This window comes from Triturus cristatus, chromosome 5_2, assembly GCF_964204655.1.
Source record: "Triturus cristatus chromosome 5_2, aTriCri1.1, whole genome shotgun sequence".
NCBI classification, from domain to species: domain Eukaryota; kingdom Metazoa; phylum Chordata; class Amphibia; order Caudata; family Salamandridae; genus Triturus; species Triturus cristatus.
In genome coordinates, this window is record NC_140588.1 from 561,708,893 (window position 1) to 561,725,448 (window position 16,556).

A 16,556-nucleotide genomic window follows, 5' to 3' on the forward strand; every position below is an offset into this window, starting at 1 on the left:
CCCCCCCCTCCTTGGGGCCTGTGGTCCCTTCGGGTGCAGGGGAGTCGCTGGAGGACCTTGCTAAGGTGTGCAGCGCCATCCTGGCCTTCGCCTTTGGCCCTGACACACCCCCTGTGGTGGAGTCCTCCATCCCTGCACCCACGACGCCTACCCTTCGCCCTCATGTCCCTGTGGTGCCTGGTCCTTCCCCCCCACATGATGCCCTCCCCGCTCTGGAAGACAAAGGAGTCTGACTGTGCAGGCAAGCTAGGGGACACGCGTCCCACTGTGTCCCCCACCTGGATTGGAACTTTGGATTGCCCTATGGGCATTGTACTTTTTGAACTTTGAAGGGACAAACATATTTTTGGATGCTGATTAAAGCAATTTATTTTTCCTTAGTACACTACTGTCTGTCTGGTATTGCTGTTGGTCGACCTGCCCCATTATTTTGGGTGGTGATTATGTGTTGGGTGTGTGGGAATTGTCGTCTTGTGCTGGTCATAAGGTGGATCCTGGTATCTGTGTGCCATCACAAGCTGTTGGCTACATAACTTTGTTCATGTAAGCAGTTACTGCATGGTGACATCGTCCCAAGGTGTGTTCCTTCCTCTGTGTAACCTGACTTCTTCGCTGCAGGGTCTTTCCAATATGTGGTGCTGAGCTGTGTCTACATTGGCTGGGTGTGTGACGGACTCGTTAGACTTGGCCCATGCATGCTGAGCGATGTCTCCACCTGCATCATTCATGGCGTCCTTGGTGGTCACTGTACTTGTGTATGTAGACTGTTGCCATGACTTAGGCCCTATGCATATGAATACTTCCAGCCTCGCACACATGTGGTACATGTACTGCAGGATCTTTGTGCACCTGACTGACATTTGTGGGCATTGGATCTGTGGGTACTCCACCCTTTTCTTTGCAGGGGCACTGCTGTGAGTGTTAGGCACCCACCCCTCCTGTGTCTGGGCACTGCTGGGAGGACTCTGCACCCACCCCTCCTGTGTCTGGGCACTGCTGGGAGGACTCTGCACACACCACTCTTGTGACTGGGCACTGCTGGGAGGACTCTACACCCACCCCTCCTGCGTCTGGGCACTGCTGGGAGGACTCTGCACCCACCCCTCCTGTGTCTGGGCACTGCTGGGAGGACTCTGCACACACCACTCTTGTGACTGGGTACTGCTGGGAGGACTCTGCATGCACCCCTCCTGCATCTGGGCACTGCTGGGAGGACTCTGCACCCACCCCTCCTGTGTCTGGGCACTGCTGGGAGGACTCTGCACACACCACTCTTGTGACTGGGCACTGCTGGGAGGACTCTACACCCACCCCTCCTGCGTCTGGGCACTGCTGGGAGGACTCTGCACCCACCCCTCCTGTGTCTGGGCACTGCTGGGAGGACTCTGCACACACCACTCTTGTGACTGGGCACTGCTGGGAGGACTCTGCACCCACCCCTCCTGCATCTGGGCACTGCTGGGAGGACTCTGCACCCACCCCTCCTGCGTCTGGGCACTGCTGGGAGGACTCTGCACCCACCCCTCCTGTGTCTGGGCACTGCTGGGAGGACTCTGCACACACCACTCTTGTGACTGGGTACTGCTGGGAGGACTCTGCACCCACCCCTGCTGTGTCTGGGCACTGCTGGGAGGACTCTGCACACACCACTCTTGTGACTGGGCACTGCTGGGAGGACTCTACACCCACCCCTCCTGTCTCTGGGCACTGCTGGGAGTGATAGGCACACACCCCTCCTGTGTCTGGGCACTGCTGGGGGGACTCTGCACCCACCCCTCCTGTGTCTAGGCACTGCTGGGAGGACTCTGCACCCACCCCTCCTGCATCTGGGCACTGCTGGGAGGACTCTGCACCCACCCCTCCTGTGTCTGGGCACTGCTGGGAGGACTCTGCACACACCACTCTTGTGACTGGGCACTGCTGGAAGGACTCTACACCCACCCCTCCTGTCTCTGAGCACTGCTGGGAGTGATAGGCACACACCCCTCCTGTGTCTGGGCACTGCTGGGGGGACTCTGCACCCACCCCTCCTGCGTCTGGGCACTGATGGGAGGACTCTGCACCCACCCCTCCTGCGTCTGTGCACTGCTGGGAGGACTCTACACCCACCCCTCCTGCGTCTGGGCACTGCTGGGAGGACTCTGCACCCACCCCTCCTGTGTCTGGGCACTGCTGAGAGTGATAGGCACCCACCCCTCCTGTGTCTGGGCACTGCTGTGAGTGATAGGCACCCACCCCTCCTGTGTCTGGGCACTGCTGGGAGGACTCTGCACCCACCCCTCCTGTGTCTGGGCACTGCTGGAAGGACTCTGCACCCACCCCTCCTGTGTCTGGGCACTGCTGGGAGGACTCGGCACACACCACTCTTGTGACTGGGCACTGCTGGGAGGACTCTGCACCCACCCCTCCTGTGTCTGGGCACTGCTGGGAGGACTCTGCACACACCACTCTTGTGACTGGGCACTGCTGGGAGGACTCTACACCCACCCCTCCTGTCTCTGAGCACTGCTGGGAGTGATAGGCACACACCCCTCCTGTGTCTGGGCACTGCTGGGGGGACTCTGCACCCACCCCTCCTGCGTCTGGGCACTGATGGGAGGACTCTGCACCCACCCCTCCTGCGTCTGTGCACTGCTGGGAGGACTCTACACCCACCCCTCCTGCGTCTGGGCACTGCTGGGAGGACTCTGCACCCACCCCTCCTGTGTCTGGGCACTGCTGAGAGTGATAGGCACCCACCCCTCCTGTGTCTGGGCACTGCTGGGAGTGATAGGCACCCACCCCTCCTGTGTCTGGGCACTGCTGGGAGGACTCTGCACCCACCCCTCCTGTGTCTGGGCACTGCTGGAAGGACTCTGCACCCACCCCTCCTGTGTCTGGGCACTGCTGGGAGGACTCGGCACACACCACTCTTGTGACTGGGCACTGCTGGGAGGACTCTGCACCCACCCCTCCTGTGTCTGGGCACTGCTGGGAGGACTCTGCACACACCACTCTTGTGACTGGGCACTGCTGGGATGACTCTACACCCACCCCTCCTGTGTCTGGGCACTGCTGGGAGTGATAGGCACACACCCCTCCTGTGTCTGGGCACTGCTGGGGGGACTCTGCACCCACCCCTCCTGCGTCTGGGCACTGCTGGGAGGACTCTGCACCCACCCCTCCTGCGTCTGGGCACTGCTGGGAGGACTCTGCACACACCCCTCCTATTTCAGGATATGTACGCTTAGAACATACACGGGTGTGGGTTCGCTACATGCATACGAGGTGGGGGTACGGTCCGTACATACACGGTTGGGGTGGGGGTACGCTCCATACGTACGCGGGTGAGGGTACGGGTCGTACTTACGCTGTTGGGGTGGGGGAATGCTCCATACGTACGCGGGTGAGGGTACGGGTCGTACTTACACTGTTGGGGTTGGGGGTATGCTCCATACGTACGCGGGTGTGGGTACGGGTCGTACTTACACTGTTGGGGTGGGGGGTATGCTCCATACGTACGCGTGTGAGGGTATGGTCGTACTTACACTGTTGGGGTGGGGGTACGCTCCATACGTACGCGGGTGAGGGTACGGGTCGTACTTACACTGTTGGGGTGGGGGTACGCTCCATACGTACGCAGGTGAGGGTATGGGTCATCCTTACACTGTTGGGGTGGGGGTACGCTCCATACGTACGCGGGTGTGGGTACGGGTCGTCCTTACACTGTTGGGGTGGGGGGTACGCTCCATACGTACGCGAGTGAGGGTACGGGTCGTACTTACACTGTTGGGGTGGGGGTATGCTCCATACGTACGCGGGTGAGGGTACGGGTCGTACTTACACTGTTGGGGTGGGGGTACGCTCCATCCGTATGCGGGTGAGGGTACGGGTCGTACTTACACTGTTGGGGTGGGGGTACACTCCATACGTACGTGGGTGAGGGTACGGGTCGTCCTTACACTGTTGGGGTGGGGGTACGCTCCATACGTACGCGGGTGTGGGTACGGGTCGTACTTACACTGTTGGGGTGGGGGGTACGCTCCATACGTACGCGTGTGAGGGTACGGGTCGTACTTACACTGTTGGGGTGGGGGTACGCTCCATACGTACGCGGGTGAGGGTACGGGTCGTACTTACACTGTTGGGGTGGGGGTACGCTCCATACGTACGCGGGTGAGGGTATGGGTCGTACTTACACTGTTGGGGTGGGGGTACGCTCCATACGTACGCGGGTGAGGGTACGGGGCATCCTTACACTGTTGGGGTGGGGGTACGCTCCATACGTACGCGGGTGAGGGTATGGGTCGTACTTACACTGTTGGGGTGGGGGTACGCTCCATACGTACGCGGGTGAGGGTACGGGTCGTACTTACACTGTTGGGGTTGGGGGTACGCTCCATGCATATGGGGGTGGGGGTACGGTCCGTACATATCCGTCCCCACGCTATGTGATGCTTGTGCGGGCCGTACCCAGGCCTTTGCCACGTGGGTACAGCCCTCCCGCCATTGTTGGGATGACGTAGGTGTGGGCGTGGTACGACTCGTACCCACGCTCTTAAGGCGTGGGTACGGGACGTACCTGTATTGTTGTGTTGCCGGTTCGCGTCGTCAAGCACTTCCGTTGTGGCGGACGCTGGCTTTGCTGGACATGCCCCCACCCCCTCGTAGTGACCAGGGCCTGGGGGTCAGGTATGTCCAGGGCATGTGTGCTGTGTGACTTTGGTGGGGGTTTTGTGGCCTGCCCCTGGTCCTGCCCCCCCCTTTCCCCCCTCCCTTTGTTGTTCTGACCTTCTGCGGCGTCTGCGTCGTAACCTGTAGAGGAGGTCGACTGCTATGAGGGCCGGGATGACACGTAGGTTCGGGTCCATGTCTGTCCGTCGCGTGCAGGTACTCCTTGTTCGCGTCGTCCTGATTTCCCGGCAGTTTTTGGCTGCCGGAAAATATTCACCGTGCGGGATGACGTTGGAATCGTAATTCCTGGTTCGTGAATGGTAGGCTGCGTGCGTCCCGACGTCACGTCTGCGCTTTACCGGATCACATTTGTATGTTTATTTTCGTCGGTCGGGGTTTTGTACGATTCGTACGGAAATGGGATTTCCATGCGAATCGTAATTCCATGTTTGTATATTTTTTCGACCGGGTACGCGTCGGACGGAGAATATGCTCCGTCTGACGGTTCGTACCCGGTTTTTACCGGATCGTGATCGGCACCTTAGCTAAATATTTCTTTTAAACTAGAAAATATTTACAAACAAAAAGATTCATTACAAAATAAATGGGTTTTTTTCCTAACTTATAACACCACACAAATAACAAAACACTTAAAAAAATGTATTTACATTTATTGACATAATTAATAATAGGGGGGCGTGACTAGCCACCAAGCATGGCGGACACGTCCTAGCGGAGCTCCGGACCGGGGCCCTGTATCCTGATCAATACATGCAAACCTGGCATCACAAGACCCTTGATGGCAGTTCCCAGGTGATCTGAGGAGGCACCCCCCCAGAGACGGGGAAAAACGGCGAGCTGCTCCTGAACAGACGCCGAGGATATGGATGGTTTCTCCCGGCGCCACAATGTGCACTGAAAGAGGGCCGTAGGCTGCACTACGCAGCACGGTGACGGAAAGGATTTCCTGCAGACGGAACATCGGAGGCGGGCTGGGGACCCAGCGGAGCCTTGCAGCTATGATTGTGACCGACTGGGGACACCACTTTAATCACTACGGATTGGCAACATGGCCTGGTGCGACAGCGGAGCCCCCCGACAAGGTATGCCGGGCATGTAATGGCAATGACAGCATTCCGCAGCATAGCATAAGGGGGAAATGTGGAGGTAGCTGCAGACCGGTGCTCACAGGAGCTTTTTATACCTGTGCTGAAGGCCACCAGAACGCAGTCGAGGCCCACTCAGATGCTCCCCTGGTGGTCCGTTCCCATACCTCAGTATCTCCCTCCGACTGGGCACTGAGATCTGAGTAATAAAAGTGAGCGGAAGCGACCTCCAACACTGTGTGAACCATGAGGGAACGAATGAGCAGACCACCACGGATTGGAAACACGGCCCGATGCGGCAGCGGAGCCCCCTGAACAGGTATGTCGAGCATGTCATGGCGGCATCCACACTGCGCGTGTATATTTAGAGGGAACTGCAGTGGTAGCTTTAGTGCTTGAGAGCCGTGGCGGACATGCGGGGCACTCCGAACTTAACCAGGGGCTGCAGTGACCCAACACCTTCTGCATTAAAGTGAGGGGACCCAGAGCTGCTGCATTGTAGAACCCTAGATCACTGGTGTAGACCAGAGCTCACAGGAGCCTTTACACCTATGGACAGCCACTAAAACGTATAGCGGTGGCACGCACAGATGCCCCCCTAGAGGTCTACACCCTTATCTTAGTGCCTCCCTCTGACTGAGTGCTGAGACCGGCATTGTGAATCTGAGCAGAACTGCGCTACAACATTACGCTGGACTGAAAGAGAATATATAGAGATTGCTAGGGGCTCCCATGCAGCACAGCTATCCCATAAAATGAAATGATAGTGTTCCTGAATATTAATATTAACACTAAGCTGTTCCTCAGTCTGGTGCTTTGGACCCCGATCCGATACTGGATCATTTGAGAGGACTGACGTAAAGTGAAATACTGATAGGCTCATGGCACGCTACTCAGGTAAGCTTAGCTCTGCAGTTTATACCGTGCAACTGAACTGGGAAGTGCGGACATTACTCACTTTGTATAATAGTACTATATTCTATCTGGCGCGTGGTACGCAATATTGTTGTTCTATAATGGGTTGCACCAGGGGGAAACCAACAGACCTACGAGCATCAGGAAAGCATGACCACACAGAACAGGATGAGACAAATAGTGCTTCTGACCAAGACTGTATACCCCCGACCAATGCTGATACACAAGCCGACAAGTTGGATCGGATTCTCCAAGAAATGCGCAATTCTAGGCAGGCAATTGAGAGGCAAGTGAGTACCCTTGCGACGGGAGTCATGCTTTTGAAAGCTTATGACAGTAAACTGGCAGATATGGTCCATAGCAACAAATTACAACTTGCAGAGATTATGCCTCAACACAAGAGCCATTCTGAACATATCGAACACTTGCGGCGAGAGCTCCCTCACCTACGTGATAGAGTGGACGATGCGGAAGGTAGGGCTCACCGTAACAATGTTCGAATAGTGGGATTGCCGGAACGGAAAGAGGGATACAACCCTACCCAATATATAGAACAATGGTTTAAAGATGTGCTTGCACCGGAAGGCCTCACAGAGCTCTCAAGTGTGGAGAGAGCTCACAGGATACCTGCCCGGCCTCCCCCTCCAGGAGCCTCACCTAGACCACTAATTGTACGTATTCTGAATTTTAAAGACTGGGATACCCTACTTCATACTGCCCGCAAAAAAGCTCCAATAGAATTTGAGAACATAAGGGTATCATTGTACCCAGACTTTACTCTAGTGGTGCAAAAACATGAGAGCATTCTTTCAAGGAGTTAAAATGCAGCTCATAAGCAACAATCTAAAGTATGCTCTCCTTTATCCAGCAAGGCTGAAAGTAATCAAAGAGCAAAAATCACTGTTTCGATAGCCCAGCTGAGGCGGAGGAATGGATGGAGGTTACGCTGACACCTGATCCCTCACAAAACGCTTCCCAGAATTTGTGGCCGAAATCACAAAGAGCTCTAACGATTGCCCATGGCAAAAGGGATTGCAAGAAACTAACTGAACTGGAAGTTACAGCGGGCCCCTCTATGGGACAAATTGTCGACGGACAACAATCTGCAATAAAGGCGGCTGTGGCGCTGGACTTCCAAGATGCTCACTCAGTAGTAGACTCGCATGATTCCTCAGAGGACACTACTGGACACTCTGACTCAGACAATAGCATGCCATTGTTTCCATCTATTACCCCTCAAATGGTAAACGACTACTTGGGTTGATATCAATGGTTTGTAAGTATAAGGGTTGAAGTGATAAAATACCAGCTTTTGTAATTGTATACTGTTAGACCGGTATTTGCAGCAATGTTTTCCTATAGAGTACGATGTGGCCCTGGACGAGCCAGCTCTGTGACTACTCCGATATAATGTATCCCACTAGGATACTTAATGTCTATGGTTGCCACCCCCGTTGCAACTGCTAATTTGTTTGAAGTGTTAGGTTATATAGTTTTCATCGTCATAGTTTGTTCCTCTGTTGTTTCATGGGGGAACCTTGTATTGGGGATGGTTATTGGTAGGCTTTACCAGACTCACCCACTGTCAAATTCCTTATTGTCTTAGGACTGCACTGGGGTAAACATGCTATGACAACACAACTTGTACTATGTCTACGGCTGGGAAATATAAAATTGTGACCTGGAATGTTAGGGGGATGGGATCGGTACATAAACGACAGAATATATGGACACCTGAAAAACGTAAATCCCACATTGTATTAATGCAGGAAACACATCTTACAAATAGTGAGTCTGTTAAGCTGTGGAAAAAGTGGAGGGGACAAATATTTGGTACATCTTATCCTGCATTCGCGAGGGGTGCAGCTTTTTGGGTTAGAGCAGGCACCCCATTTATAGTAGCGAAACAACGAGTTGACGCAAATGGTAGATATGTTCTTCTCCACGGTACATTGGATGGGGAGCCGCTTATACTTGGAAGCATCTATGCCCCTAATACGGAACATGATACATTTCTAACGTCACTAAACACGATACTGGCAGACTGGGACGACTACCCCTGGGTGGTAGGTGGAGATTTGAATACTGTATTAAATATAGACCTGGACCGCTCACACCCTCCAATAATAGGAACAAATAGTAGACAGCAATCCGAAGCATTGGCGAGCTGGGCAGCGGGCTGGACACTTGAAGATGCATGGAGAGTACTTAATCCGACGAGTCCGGAGTATTTGTTTTATTCCCCCACGCATCTATTGCACACACGTATTGATACAGTATTTTGTTCACCACTTCTGCTTGGACACATCTCACACACTACCTACCTTGGAAAGACACTGTCAGATCATAATCCTTTAGAATTAATATTAGAATGGGGTAGAATCCGCACACCAATTCCGACTTGGAGATTACAGCCAATTTCCTTGGAAGACCCTGTCTTTCGTAATGCCCTTTACGCTGCCATAGAACATTACTCTAAGGAAAACGCGCACACTGCAAGGACGTGTCAGATAGAATGGGAGGCGTTCAAGACAGTTATCCATGGGGTGGCTATTGGTACTAAGGTGGGACTCCGGTCCATAGTAGATAACGAACTGCAGGTCTTAGAAGCTAGACTGGGAGGGTTGGAGAAAGCGGCAGCCTTAAATGACTCACACAAGGAGGCATTGCAAGAGGCACATATCAAGCATGCCGAACTGTTAAAACAACTACGAACAGTTGATCACCGTACCTACACCCAAAAGCAACATGCAGAAGCAGGTAGAGCCAGACCTTTACTTGCACGAATCATACGAGACACTCCATCCCCTACCCCTAAACACGAGGGGCGCACATCAGAAGGAAACACAGTAATTACACAATGACATCAACAGGGTTTTCCGAGATTATTATACAGCATTATATGCCAAACCTGCGGAGCTAGAGGAAGAGGACTTAACTGGCTTTCTTGAGGGGTTAGAGTTTCCCCAACTTGCTGACACACAAAAGAAAGAACTGGCTAAACCCAGAACAAAAGCTGAAATCAGGTCGGCTATAAAAGACCTCCCACGTAATAAGGTCCCGGGACTTGACGGCATGCCCGCAGAGTTCTATGTGACCTTTTCAGCACTACTGACCCCCATCTTGAAAAAGTATATCAAGCGGCGCTATATTCAGGTTTCCTGCCCCCTACCACGACACAGGCTTTGGTTACTTCACTGCTGAAACCTGGTCGGGATCCAGCGGAAATGGGGGGATACCGCCCCCTTTCCCTATTAACTACTGACTATAAAATCCTCAGTAAAATACTAGCGAATATACTACTAATTTATTTGCCAAGGTTGGTGCATATTGATCAGTGTGGTTCTTTACAGGCATGAACTATTTCACTAAATGCCAGATGGCTGCATCAGATACAGACATTGATACCTTCAGAAGACGCAGAGGCTGGCTGTATCTCACTTGACTTGCGTCAAGCCTTTGATACTCTACATTGGAATTATAAGTTACGTCCACTTTCACTATTTGGCATACAGTAGGAATATATACGTTGGGTGAAACTGTTATATACAGACCTCACGGCACGGGCCCGTAAAGGATCCCAGATTTCATGGCCCTATGAGGTGGCCAGGGGTACCAGGCAAGGCTGCCCATTATCACCCCTACTATTCGTGTTAGCACTTGAACCACTGGCTACTAAGTTGCGAATAGCACAGAATAAAGGTATCAAGTTGGGGAATACAACACATATACTGTCGGCATACACAGATGAAATCATACTATACCTTAAAAATCTCTGCAGTCCCAATGAACCTCTCCCAACAGTGTTTACGCTCTTTCAGACACTATCTGGCCTCACCATAAATTAAACTAAATCCTATGCCAACTTTTGTAAAGATACTGGTCGATTATACCAGGTTCGGTTTGGGCCCTGGTCATTCACTGTAGCATCCACCTCATTTAAATATTTAGGTATACAAATCTACAGAACACCACAGGACATGTTGGAGGGTAACCTGGGGCACGCAATCCAAGCATTAAAAACTCAAATCGCATTCTGGAGATCTCTACCACTTTCAGTGGCGGGCAGAATTACAATCTCAAAAATGGTAATGCTCCCCAGATTGCTTTATTATTTTACTAATTTGCTGATCATGATTCCATCATGCATGTTCCAAATGCTAAACACAATGCTGACCAACGTGGTCTGGGCTAAGGGCAGAAGACAAGTGGGTCTTGCAAAACTACAATTGAGTACTGACCACGGAGGCTTGGAGGTCCCTGACTTCCGTGTGTATTGTTGTGCTAGCCAACTCCAGTGGCTCTTACTGGATTGCTGGTCGCCACTTGCATGAGATCGATATGTCATGGACTGCATGGGACAAGGGTACATTACATACACTATTACTACCAAATAGTAAAACCCTGCCGTCGATACAGCCTTTACTCAAGGTAGGTATAACCTACTGGAAAAAAGAGATCCAATATACTAAGTCCATATGCTCCTAATATTCCACTACTGGGGATTCCTACACCAACAGGGATGTCCTCCAATAGAAGTCTGACTACATGGATAGACGAAGGCATTACTAAGGTGGGAATGCTATACTCAGATAGTGTGTTTATGGATCACAACACGTTTGTGAGAGAACAAGGAGCTCCTAACACACTATACATCCTACATGCTAGTATCAGCAGATATGTGAGAAATACCTGGTCTCCCGATGGCACAGAACTCCCAACACATGCACTTGTCCATGTGTTATATCTTATGGGTAATGGGGCCATCTAGTAAAATGGCTCTATAGTAGCATACGATCACAAGCAGCAGTTCCGCTACTGGAACTCAAAACTAAATGGTCTAAGGATACTGGGTGTAATATTTCAGATAAGGAATGGGAGAAAATATTGGAAAGCCCTGAGGAAAATCTCGAGGAACCCCAAATTTAAACTAATACAGTACATGATAGTACACAGGGCATACTTGACTCCTTACAGATTGAGCAAGATGTTTCCAGACACAGCGGATGACTGCCCTAGATGCCATATGCACCCGGCTTGGCTGCTACGCTTGCTCTGGGCATGCCCGAAATTGACATCCTTTGGGCGACAGTTTATAAAATTATCAACATAATGGCACCAGGAGTGGGGAAGGATACTTTAGAATACTGTATACTAGGAGTAAGTAGGCACAAGAAATCACAGGGAATCCAGGCTAGATTTGCTAATTTATTAATAATATTGGCGAAAAGAGCAATCACAATGCGCTGGAAGTCCATACAACCCCGACGGCATTATCATGGCACGGGGAGGTAGTGCGCTGGGGAAAAGCCGAAAGTATGGAGAGAAGGAGAGAAGAGAATAGAGGACTTAGGACAGACCTAATTTCCATGGAAAGGGATGTACTATTGGAACAATTTATATCTGTTGAACAATCACTGCACTAAAGATAATTCTGTTCGACCTGTTGCTAATATCTCACCCCCAGTAAACAACTAGCCCCCGTAGTAACCCTAATGGGTCATTTCTATCAATGTCTTGGTTGATAGTATTACCTGTTGCTACCGTTAAAAATGAGTCTGGTAGGGAGGGAGAATTGGATAGTTGCTACTATCAGGGAGGTGGGTGGGTCTCGATTGTTTGATAACTGATTGATACATACCCTGTATACACTGTTTAACTGTAATAATGTGCGGTGTTCTTAATAATAAATAAAATACAATAGGTTTAAAAAATAGTAATTAATTAGTTATCAATTAAACAAATATTAGCAATGAAAAAAGATAAACATTATTTTACTATACACACTTTAACACTATAATTTCCACAACACAAACCTAAATTAAACTAGAAAATAATAAAACACAATTAAAACAAACTTATTTTAAAATTAAAAACAATTACTATTAACAACTAATAAAATAAATAAATAAAATGTATTTAATACCCACCCTTTACCCCTTTAAAAATAAATATAACCAAAAACTATTTCCCAAAATAATTATCTATTAATTAACATTAACAACTATATATTACTTAATTAAACACAAATTGCTTTCCGCCCTTTATTCCTATAAATACAACACACACCTAAAATTAATTACACAATTACCAAAATTAATTACAAATTATTACTTCTCACCCTTTACACCTATAAACACCACAACACACACCTAAAATTAATTACACAATTACCATAATTAACAATTAATTAATTAAAATAATTAACAACCAATTATTAATTAATTAATAATAAATTACTTTACACATTGAACACTATAAAATATCAATTAAAAAAATATTAATAAATAATAATTAATCAATAAATGTAATATAATAAATTACTTCCCACCCTATTCCCCTATAAACCCACAACCAGCTACAGAACTAGAAAACGCAAAATTCTAATTAATAAATTTAATATATTAAATTATTTCCCACCCTATTCCCCTATAAACCCACAACCCGCTACAAAACTACAAGCACACAATTCAAATAAAAAAATATGAATACATTTTATTTAATTAAATTACTTCCCACCCTATTCCCCTACAAACCCACTACCCACTCTGGAACTAAAATACAATTTTACTACTAAAAATTTAACACATATTAAAAATGCAAACAATTCTTATACACAAAAACATACTTCACATACATATAAAATATATACTAAAATACATACCAATAATAAAAAATGATATTTTTAACAACTATATTTTTGCAAATGATATTAAACACTTCGATATTTTTAAAATCGATATTACTTACCTTAATTCAATATTCTTGACCTCGATATTCTTGCTGTCGATATTTCTGACCCACGATATTTGCAACTCGATATTTGTGCAACTCGATATTTTGTACTCGATATTCTGTCTCTGGAACACTTTTTTGGCACAACTCCAGCGCAAAATCAAATTTGTTAAATATTGTAATGTGCTCAAATGATAGACCTGCTTAACATATTTAGGTCATAGAATCTGACTTTTTTCAATGATATCACTTCCTGTGAGGTCATGGGTTGTGATGTCACGCACTGTGATGTCACTTACATACTGCCTAACTTGGTTAGTGCCCCACTTCTTATTTTAGGACTTTTGCCCTCGTGGGAGAAGTATAATGGAGAACTGGTGTTGATGGTTTTGTAGGCTAGGCATCAAATTTAAATGCTATCCATGCCTTATTAGGAGGCTAATGTAACTCAACGGGAATTAAAATGTGATCGAATTTCAGAGATACAGACATATGTCTAGTTTGGCATGTAGGACAGTCTACAGTGGCAAGAGGAAGGCTTGAGAGATGCCCACAAGGACAGCGTGGCTGAAGTCCAGTCATGACAGTATTTTTAGTAGAAAAGAGACAAGAAAGGCTTAATCTTTTCAGGACCAGACGTAATAGTTTGCCACTTTAAAGATTTTGTTTATAAAGAGGAGTAAAACATGATGATGAGCGATGAAACTGCGGGTAAGATTGATGGCAAGTCAGCAATGTCTATGAGGCTATGGGCTTTTGAATTTTATTATCCGTTAATAAAATCCTGGCTTGTGTGCTGATCTATTGCCCCATCCCGGCATGTAAGGGGGGTTTCTGTCTTCCCTGGATGAGTTCCCTTCGAAATATATGTTGAAATACTTAAATGTCATGGTTCTAGGGGACCTTAATATACATGTGAATGCATCTTCTGACCCGCATGGTCAACTTCTTTTGGAGCATATGTCATCTTGGGATATGTCTCAGTCACACCTTAAACACCATTTTTTCTAACACTCAAGTTTCAATACTAGACATGCTCTTATTCACTTCCATTGGTCACTGAACCTCAGCCCTCATGGATGCGGGTTTCACTGTTCTCTACTGAAACGTAATTTGGCCACTGTTTCTTCTACTGAGTTTAGTCTTGCCTTGAGCAAGCTCTCTCCACCTATGACAGAGGACATGGAGGTCGATGTCAACTCCTGGCTTACTCAGGTGGCTAACCACATCATACCCATTAAACACAAAGATGTAAATTCCTCTGGAAAAAGACAGCCCCTTGGGTTAGTGAGAAGCTTAAAGTGCTTTGTAAGCATGTAAGAAAATTGAAAGAGATTAAAGGTGTCATTATTTTTCTAATGCAAAGCACTCTACAAGAAGGCTCTAAGCATCTACCATTGTGCAATTAAGAAAGCTCAGTCTGACCTTTTTACTTTAGAAATCTGAGCACTTTACCACTGCTAACCAGTGCTGAAATGCATGTGCTCTCTCCTCTAAACAAGGTAACATTGGTTCCTACACAATTGGCATACTTAATATACTTATAAGTCTCTAGCAAAGTGTACTACATGTGCCAGGGCCTGTAAATTAAAGGCTACAAGTGGGCATGCAGCGCTGATTGTGCCACCCACTTAAGCAGCCCCTTAACCAAGTCTCAGGCCTGGCACCACCAATCCTGTATGTGCAGCTTTAAACTGCCATGTTGGCCTGGCAAGTGAAACCCCTTGCCAGGTCTAAACCTTCTGAGGGCAGTGTGCAATTTATATAAAAAGTAGGACATGTACTTTTATATTTACATGTCCTGGTAGTGAAAAAATATTAAATTTGTTTTTTACTACTGCAAGGCCTATCCCTCCCGTAGGATAACATTGGGATTACCTTATTACCTCTTTTAAGTGTAATTCCCAATTGTGAAGGGATCGACTTTTCATGTTTGGGGTCACTGGACTCACAATTTAAAATCACAACTTATGATGAAGTTGGATTTTAAATTAAAGTTTGGCATAAGCCACTTTTAGAAAGTTGATTCAAGGACAAGGGTTGGGCCAATATTATGTCAGCAAGGCTTGGCCACAGCAAGATAAAACAGAACTGAAAATGCCAATCCTGATGGTCCTTTCACTGATTAAATGTTAACCTTCATTGTCACACATATAAATTCCTGTGACAACTGAAAGAGATTCGGAAATTAGAACAAGAAATTAAGGACAATCATTTATTTTTGGAAGCCAAAACATTGCTACAGAAAATAGAAATGCAGAATTTAAAGACTTCAATATCAATCAAATCAATACAAAGTTTGAAAGAGATAAAAAAAATAATTCAACCTTGAATCAATATTTCCATACCTAAAAAAAGACTTCTGTACTCAACATGATTCCAGAAGATTTTATACCGGAATACCAAGGCAGGTCCAGGTGTCTGTTTGTCTCTTTTTCTGATACATCGTCCTCCACAGGAGAATCATTTGCAGGTGAAGGCACATCAAATCAAAATCCACAAACAAGAAACCAGCAGAATTTTTGGGGGAGAGGCCACCAAAGAGTGAGGAACAGATTCACCAATCAGCCATGATAAATGATAACCCAGCCGGCAGTACTGCAAAAACCTGTAGTGTCTCCAATTTTCAATCTTTCCAACAGACCCTTCTCTAAAGCAGAATAGAAAATTCATTCTTTGCAAATGTTTGTCATTTGTCACTGTGAGGCATACAAATTTTGTGAGGTTGAAAGCAGAAATGTTGGAATTTTGACGAAAAATACATCTGAAAGCCTTTTTTCTAGAGCACAACTATCCCCAAAGCAATGAAGCCTCAGGATTAAAGAATAAATCAACCTTCTGCCCTCCACGAACACTGTTCCAAAAAAAGTTCTTATTTTCCAGCAAACTGTGCTAACTGCCATAAATGATTTAGAAAAGAAAAGTGAGTATGTGAAACACAATGTCACAAAAGATCAGAAAGACGCCTTGGCTGAGTTACAGAAAAACAAACAATCATAATCAAACAGGCAGACAAAGGCGGGCTATCATCATTTGGTCTGCAGAAGATTTCAAGAAAGAAGGAGAAAAGGCAAGTTTGGAACCCGGAGTTTTATCACAGGATTCAAGGTGATCCTAATAAGGAGATACAAGGTGAAGTCGCCGCTA